The sequence below is a fragment of the Vulpes lagopus genome, chromosome 3 (genome assembly GCF_018345385.1).
Source record: "Vulpes lagopus strain Blue_001 chromosome 3, ASM1834538v1, whole genome shotgun sequence".
In the NCBI taxonomy this organism is placed as follows: domain Eukaryota; kingdom Metazoa; phylum Chordata; class Mammalia; order Carnivora; family Canidae; genus Vulpes; species Vulpes lagopus.
Window position 1 is genome coordinate 152,535,856 of NC_054826.1, and position 6,000 is coordinate 152,541,855.

The 6,000-nt window shown below is 37.1% G+C and overlaps 1 protein-coding gene across 1 annotated transcript in view; it reads right to left on the reverse strand.

The window, feature by feature from the left end:
- The window catches only part of SAMD13 (sterile alpha motif domain containing 13), a 44,868-nt gene extending 41,010 nt beyond the window's left edge, over positions 1-3,858 (reverse strand). Inside the window, exon 1 of the mRNA XM_041749839.1 lies at positions 3,651-3,858. The gene's annotated coding sequence lies outside the window, so the exon portion shown is untranslated. The remainder of the gene's footprint in view (positions 1-3,650) is intronic.
- Positions 3,859-6,000: the final 2,142 nt, after the last annotated feature.

Consider the following 6,000-nt stretch of genomic DNA (forward strand, 5'->3'; position numbering starts at 1 on the left):
AGCCCCGGGCATGCCAAGGTAGAGGGAATAAATTGCGCCTTACGTTTGCAGAGCGCTCTACAGTTTACAGAGCTCCTTTTATTTGGCTTATTATGTGGGAACCATAAGCCAACACTGAGTTAGAGAAAAAGAAAAACTTAAGATGCCTGCAGGGAGGTGGGTTTTTTTTTTTTTTTTTTGCATCCGCTCTATTCATTTCCTTTTCTAACCCTGCTCTTAGCAGCTGGGAGGAGAGTGGGGAGAAGGAGAGAGCAGGGTGAAAGGAGAGGAGCCTGCTGTGAAGGACTCTCTTCCCAGTAGCTGATGAATAAATCCGAGCTAAATAAGGAGATAAAGTAAAACCACAGAACCTCTGGATTTGGAAGAATGGCCTGGGAAGGAAAGAGACAGAATGGAAGCTTGTGGTCAGGCTAGGGGCACTATGGAAAAATGGTAGATGGATAATGGATGGAGGAGGAAGAAAATGGCAGATGCAATAAATGTGGAGACTAAATAGAAGGTTGTGATTAGATAGAGGCAATATCTCCAATTAAAAAAAAGAAAAAAGAAAGGTTGAGGCAATATGAAAAAGTTGTGTCAATAAATAAATAAATTAATAAATGGCAAAACCAACAGGGATTTTAGAAGCCAGACAAAGCTGGGATCCTGGTGTCACTTTGGAGCTAGCTCTATGATCTTAGGTGTTACTTAACTTCCCCAAACCTCTTTTTCCTCATCTTTACAATTTCGATGATAACAACTCCTACATTATGATGTGGTTGTGCAGATTGAAAGAGATGGGAAGCATTTATGTATAGTGGCTGGAATATAATGAGCACTAGATCACCACTATACTAAATATTATTATTATTTTTTTAAATATTATTTATAAATACAAATGAATACTATTATTATCTCCTTTTATAGAAATATCAAAAGATAAATTAGAGTAGAAATACCAGTTAGGAGGCTGTGACAGTATTCTCAGTCACAGGTAATCATAACTTGAACTACAGTAACAGAAAGGAAGCAGATAAGAAACACTTCCAAGGCAAAATGGACAGAACAGTGCAATCAACTGGATGTGGGAGTGAAGACTAGTGAACAAAGATGACTGTCACTTCTAGATGGACTAAGTGGATGATGTTGTCATTCACATAAATAAGTACAACTGGTGGAATAATAGGTTTTAGCAGATGATGACTAGTTTGATTTTGGACATGTATAACTTGAGGCTTTCTGTGTATGAATGGCAGAGTGTCAGTTGGAAGTGTGGATTTGAATATCCTGTGTAGAAACAGAACTTTAAGAGTCAATTACTTAGGAGAGGGAGTTGAAGTGGAATGGAAAAAGGAAGGGCAGGAGCACCTGGTTGGCTCGGTCGGTGAGGCATCAGACTCTTGATTTCAGCTCAGGTCATCAGAGTTCTGAGATCCACCCCTACATGGGGCTGTGTACTCAGTGAGGAGTCTGCTGGAGATTCTCTATTTTCCTCTGCCTCTCCTCCTGCTCTCTCTCTCTCTCTCTCTCAAATAAACAAATCTTAAAAAAAAAAGGAAGGACAGCGGAGGTGAGCAAGGGGAGATGAGGAGTCAGGCCATGATACCTGGCAGGAACTGTGAAAGTAAAATTGGGAAAGCTCCAGGAACGCAGTGACGCAGAAGCCCAAGGAAGGAGAGAAGTGAAGAAGGGCTCATTGACAAGTCAAACGGTATAGAGAGGTAGCCAATGATAACAGAAAAGTAGGCCACTGGATTCACAAATCCAGTCTGTTGGGTAGATCCACTTCTGGGGGTTATTTTGGAAATTTTTACCAGACTGATACTGCTTGTCCCAGAGACTGGAGAGGGAGAACTACTGGAATGTAGTTGGCGGAGCCAAAGATACTAGATACCTTGCAGTGCCCAGACTAGTACTGCACAGCAAAAAATTTCCTGCATTGTGTGTGACTTGACTGTTCTACTGTCCATTTGTGTAAATGAAAAACCTGTTTATGTTTACCTGAGCCTAGAATCTATTTTCTATATAAACAGAAAGTATTTTTCACACAGTTTTAAGATGTATTGAGTTTTCCTGCAGTGTAGTGTATTGAATGGGAATACAGTGTCTGGAATTTGAATCAGCAATAGAGTTCATTTTATGGCTGTCCGTTTGATGGTGATTCTACAGATGAATGCAAGCATCATTACTTCATTGTATCTTTTAGCTTAGGGATGCCTGAACAGTTCCATAATGAATCACACATTTACTTTTTTCTTTATATTACAGTTAAGGCATCTCTTCGAATTTTTTTAAAAAAATTATATGTGTAGGTAGCTTATGACTTTCACAATGTTGAAGAGCTGATTGCCTCATATTTGTTATGAGAAGGGTCGACAAATATCTTTTGAGTGCCCGTTATGTACTAATCACCTTTCTAGATACTTGAGCTGCATAAATGAATGGAACAGAAAAAATTGACTGCCCCTATGCAGCTTCTACTCTAATGTGAGTGTGGAAGAGGCAGACAATAACTAATAAGCATAAACTAAATAAGTAAGTTACGTGGTATATTAGCAAATGTTTTGAATAAAGCAGGATAAAGGAGCTTGGGAAGACAGGAGAATATGGGTTGAAATGTTAAATATATATTGATCAAGATAAATTTTATTGAGAAGGTAACATTCCAGATTTGGATTTGGTAAGGGCATGATCTTGTGGGTTTCTGAGAAAAGGACACTCCAGGGAGAGAACAGTTAGGCATAGGCCACAAGGCAAATGTGTGGCTGGAGCTTTCAAGAAACAGCAGGCATGCCAGTGTGGCTGGATTGGAGAGAGCCAGGAGGAGAAGTGGGAGGACTGAGGGTAACCACTGCGTTGGAACAGGTGTAGGGCTTGTAGTGTGTTGTAGGACCTTTGGCTTATATGCTGAATGAAATGGGCGACTGCCAGAGAGTTTCATATGGAAATGAAGAGTGATGTGGTCAGGCATATTTTTGAAGGATTATTCTGGCTGCTTTATCTAGAAGAGATCATCGAGAGCAATGGTGGTATCTGAATAGGTGAGGAGCTCTTGCAGTAACCAAGGTAAGAAATAATAGTGGCTTGAATCAGTGTAGTAGCAACAAAAACTGATGTGGGAGAGGAAATCACAAATTCCAGAGGGCTCAGTGAAAGAGTTTCAGGCGTTGGGGTGGGCTGGAAGATAGAGACAGATTAGGGGATGTTTGGAGCTTTATGGGAAGGAGACTGGGAGAAGTCTCCTAACATTTATTTATTTTTTTATTTCTTGAAGTTTTCCTTTACATGTTTTAATGCTGCATTATTTGATATATGAAGATTCATACTAGCAATAATAACTTCATTGTGAGTTGTGTATCTTTTGCCATTATAAAGTGTCTCTCTTTGTTTCATTTAATAATTTTTAAAAATAGTTTATTCTATCTTACTTGAAATTATTTTAGATATATTTAACCTTACCTGTTTTATTTGTTCACATTTTGAATGCTTATTGTTTGTTTTCTCTTTTTGCTTTATGATCCGTTTTGTTTTGTTCTGTTGTGTTTGTATTTTTATTTTCCTCTATGTATGAGTTATCTTTTGCTGTGTAACAAACTACCACCAACCCTAGCAGCTTAAAACAGCAGACACATGTACTTTGTACTTTCTGTGGGTCAGGAATCCTGGCATACCTCAGCTGAGTCCTCTGCTTTGGGGTTTTCATTGTTCAGTTTTCACAGGGCACCATTCTCAGCTGAAGGTTCTAGTTGTTGACAGAGTTTCTCAGGGGCCCTAGAGAGCCTCAGTTTCCTGTCACATGTGCCTCTCCATAGGGTAGCTCACAACATGGCACCTGGCTTAATCAAAGCAAGCATGGGAGAAGAGGCAGAGAAAGAGTGTAAGCAAGACCGAAATCATAGTCAACTTCAGAAGTGAAATCCCATCACTTTGCCACATTCTCTTTGTTAGAGACAAGTCATTATGTGTAGCCTACTCATAATGGCATGATACCAGGAGTTGGGGCTCATCAGGAGCCACTTTACAAGGCCACCTCACACACGCAAGCAATTTGGAAGTTGTAAAGTGTATTAAGTAATATGTTTACATTTGTATTTTTCAATTTACCTAAGAAATGAAATGATGATGAAAGATAATGAAATTAATCTACTTAGAATATTTTCTTCTCCTCTCCCCTCTTTTCTGTTAGTTTAGAGAGCAAATATGATTCTTGTTCCTATTATCATCAAAATACTATTCCTTATATTGTGTAATTTTCTTTTAAGCATTATAACAATTATATTTTACTTTATGACTTAGAATCCTAGTTACTTAAAGATAACTTTGTGTACAAAGAGAGTTAAAGCTCATCACCAAACTTTTCCTACCTCATGACTTTCTCATTCATGAATTCATTATTGTTACTCATCTCTTCATTGTCTTGATTTTTTTTTCTGACAGATTTTTCAGAAGTTGATGAATGTTATGTTTCTTGAGTTCTAATGTATTTGAGAATTTCTTTTTCTGATCATTACATATTAAAGATTAGACCAGGCATAGAAAATGTTTTCTCCTTTATTATTCATTAACCACTGTTCCGTTTTCTTGTAGGATCTAATTTTGTCTGATTTCTTCATTTTTGAGGATGACATTTTTCCTTGTGCCTAGGTGACCATAGTTTTTTTTTAAGTCCTTTAAGTTCTAGAAAAAAAGCTTTTATTAAATTTTCTTGGAATGTGGTGAGCCCTTTCAAAATGTAATTTTAAGATCTGCTTTATTTCAAAAATTCTTCTATTATGTAAATTTTTTCGTTCCATTTATTCATTCACATCTTCAAAGATAGCAGTCATTCATGTCACTTCTCTATTGTTGTTTTCTACTTCATTCATCTTCCCCCTCGTCACTTTCATTTTGTGTCATTTTCCACTAAATTCTATGTGATTTTTTTTTCAATAGCTTGCCCTCTATGTCCAGTTTTCTTCAGTTTAAATTCTACTCCTTGATGCTCTTAGTGTGATTTTCAGGGATTTAATTTTTTCTGCTTATTTCCTCTGCTTTTCCAGATTTCTTTTATTTTTACTGTGTTTGGGCCCCATGCTATTTTTTTCTAACTATTTTTTTTTTTTAATTTCTGAAGGAAGTCAGTGATATCCATTGACTTGTTCAAGAATAAAGTTAGTATCTTGCCTCCTGTCCGTTTTTACCTGCCTACTGTTTGAATCATCCATCTAAAATGTAAACCAGAGTACTGAGTGTTGATAGCTCATAGTCTTTGGTCAGTCATTCAGTGATGGATGAGCTGGGACAGGAGGAAAATCTGCTGTGAATGAAGAGAGACAGGGAGAAAGAAAGTGGGGGAGGGGTGAGGGAGGGAAAGAGAGAGATTTGCTTATTTCTTTGGGTTCCCCCCCGTTTATTTTTAAACAAAGTATTCAACTGACTCATAATAATATAAGAAGCAATTTTAAAAAATTACTCAACATCCAATTTTCATCCAAATGAAAATAAAATCATACCAGAGGAGAAAAAAAATGAAGATACGTAGCTGCAGCATCCTACAAAGTTGTTAAAATTAACTTATGGCTGAATTTTTAAGCTTCCTGGCAACCAAAGCAAGAAAAAACACATAATTAAAAAAAAAAAAAGAAAAACACATAATTAGATATATGGTTTTCATTGATTCTAAATGAAAACCTATGGGTTATTCAGGGGGAAAATTTTTGTAATGTTTGGTTCTGGGAAAAAATCAAAGGGGGCAGGGATCTTAATAAATTTGAGTAGTAAATACAATAGTGTCATTCATTAAGCTATTTCTTATATCATTGTTTAATGAAAGGTGGAAACCTGGCGTCTAAACATAGTCCAGAGAAGGCAAATTCCTGTGGTTCAAAGATAGTGGGATCCAAGCCCATTTGGAGGATAATATCTTCTCTTTGGAGGAATAGTGTTACTGGGTTGAAATGTGTCCTCCAAAAAGGTATGTTGAAGTCCTAATCCCCAGTACCTTAGAATGTAACCTTATTTGGAAATAGAGTCAAAGCAGAT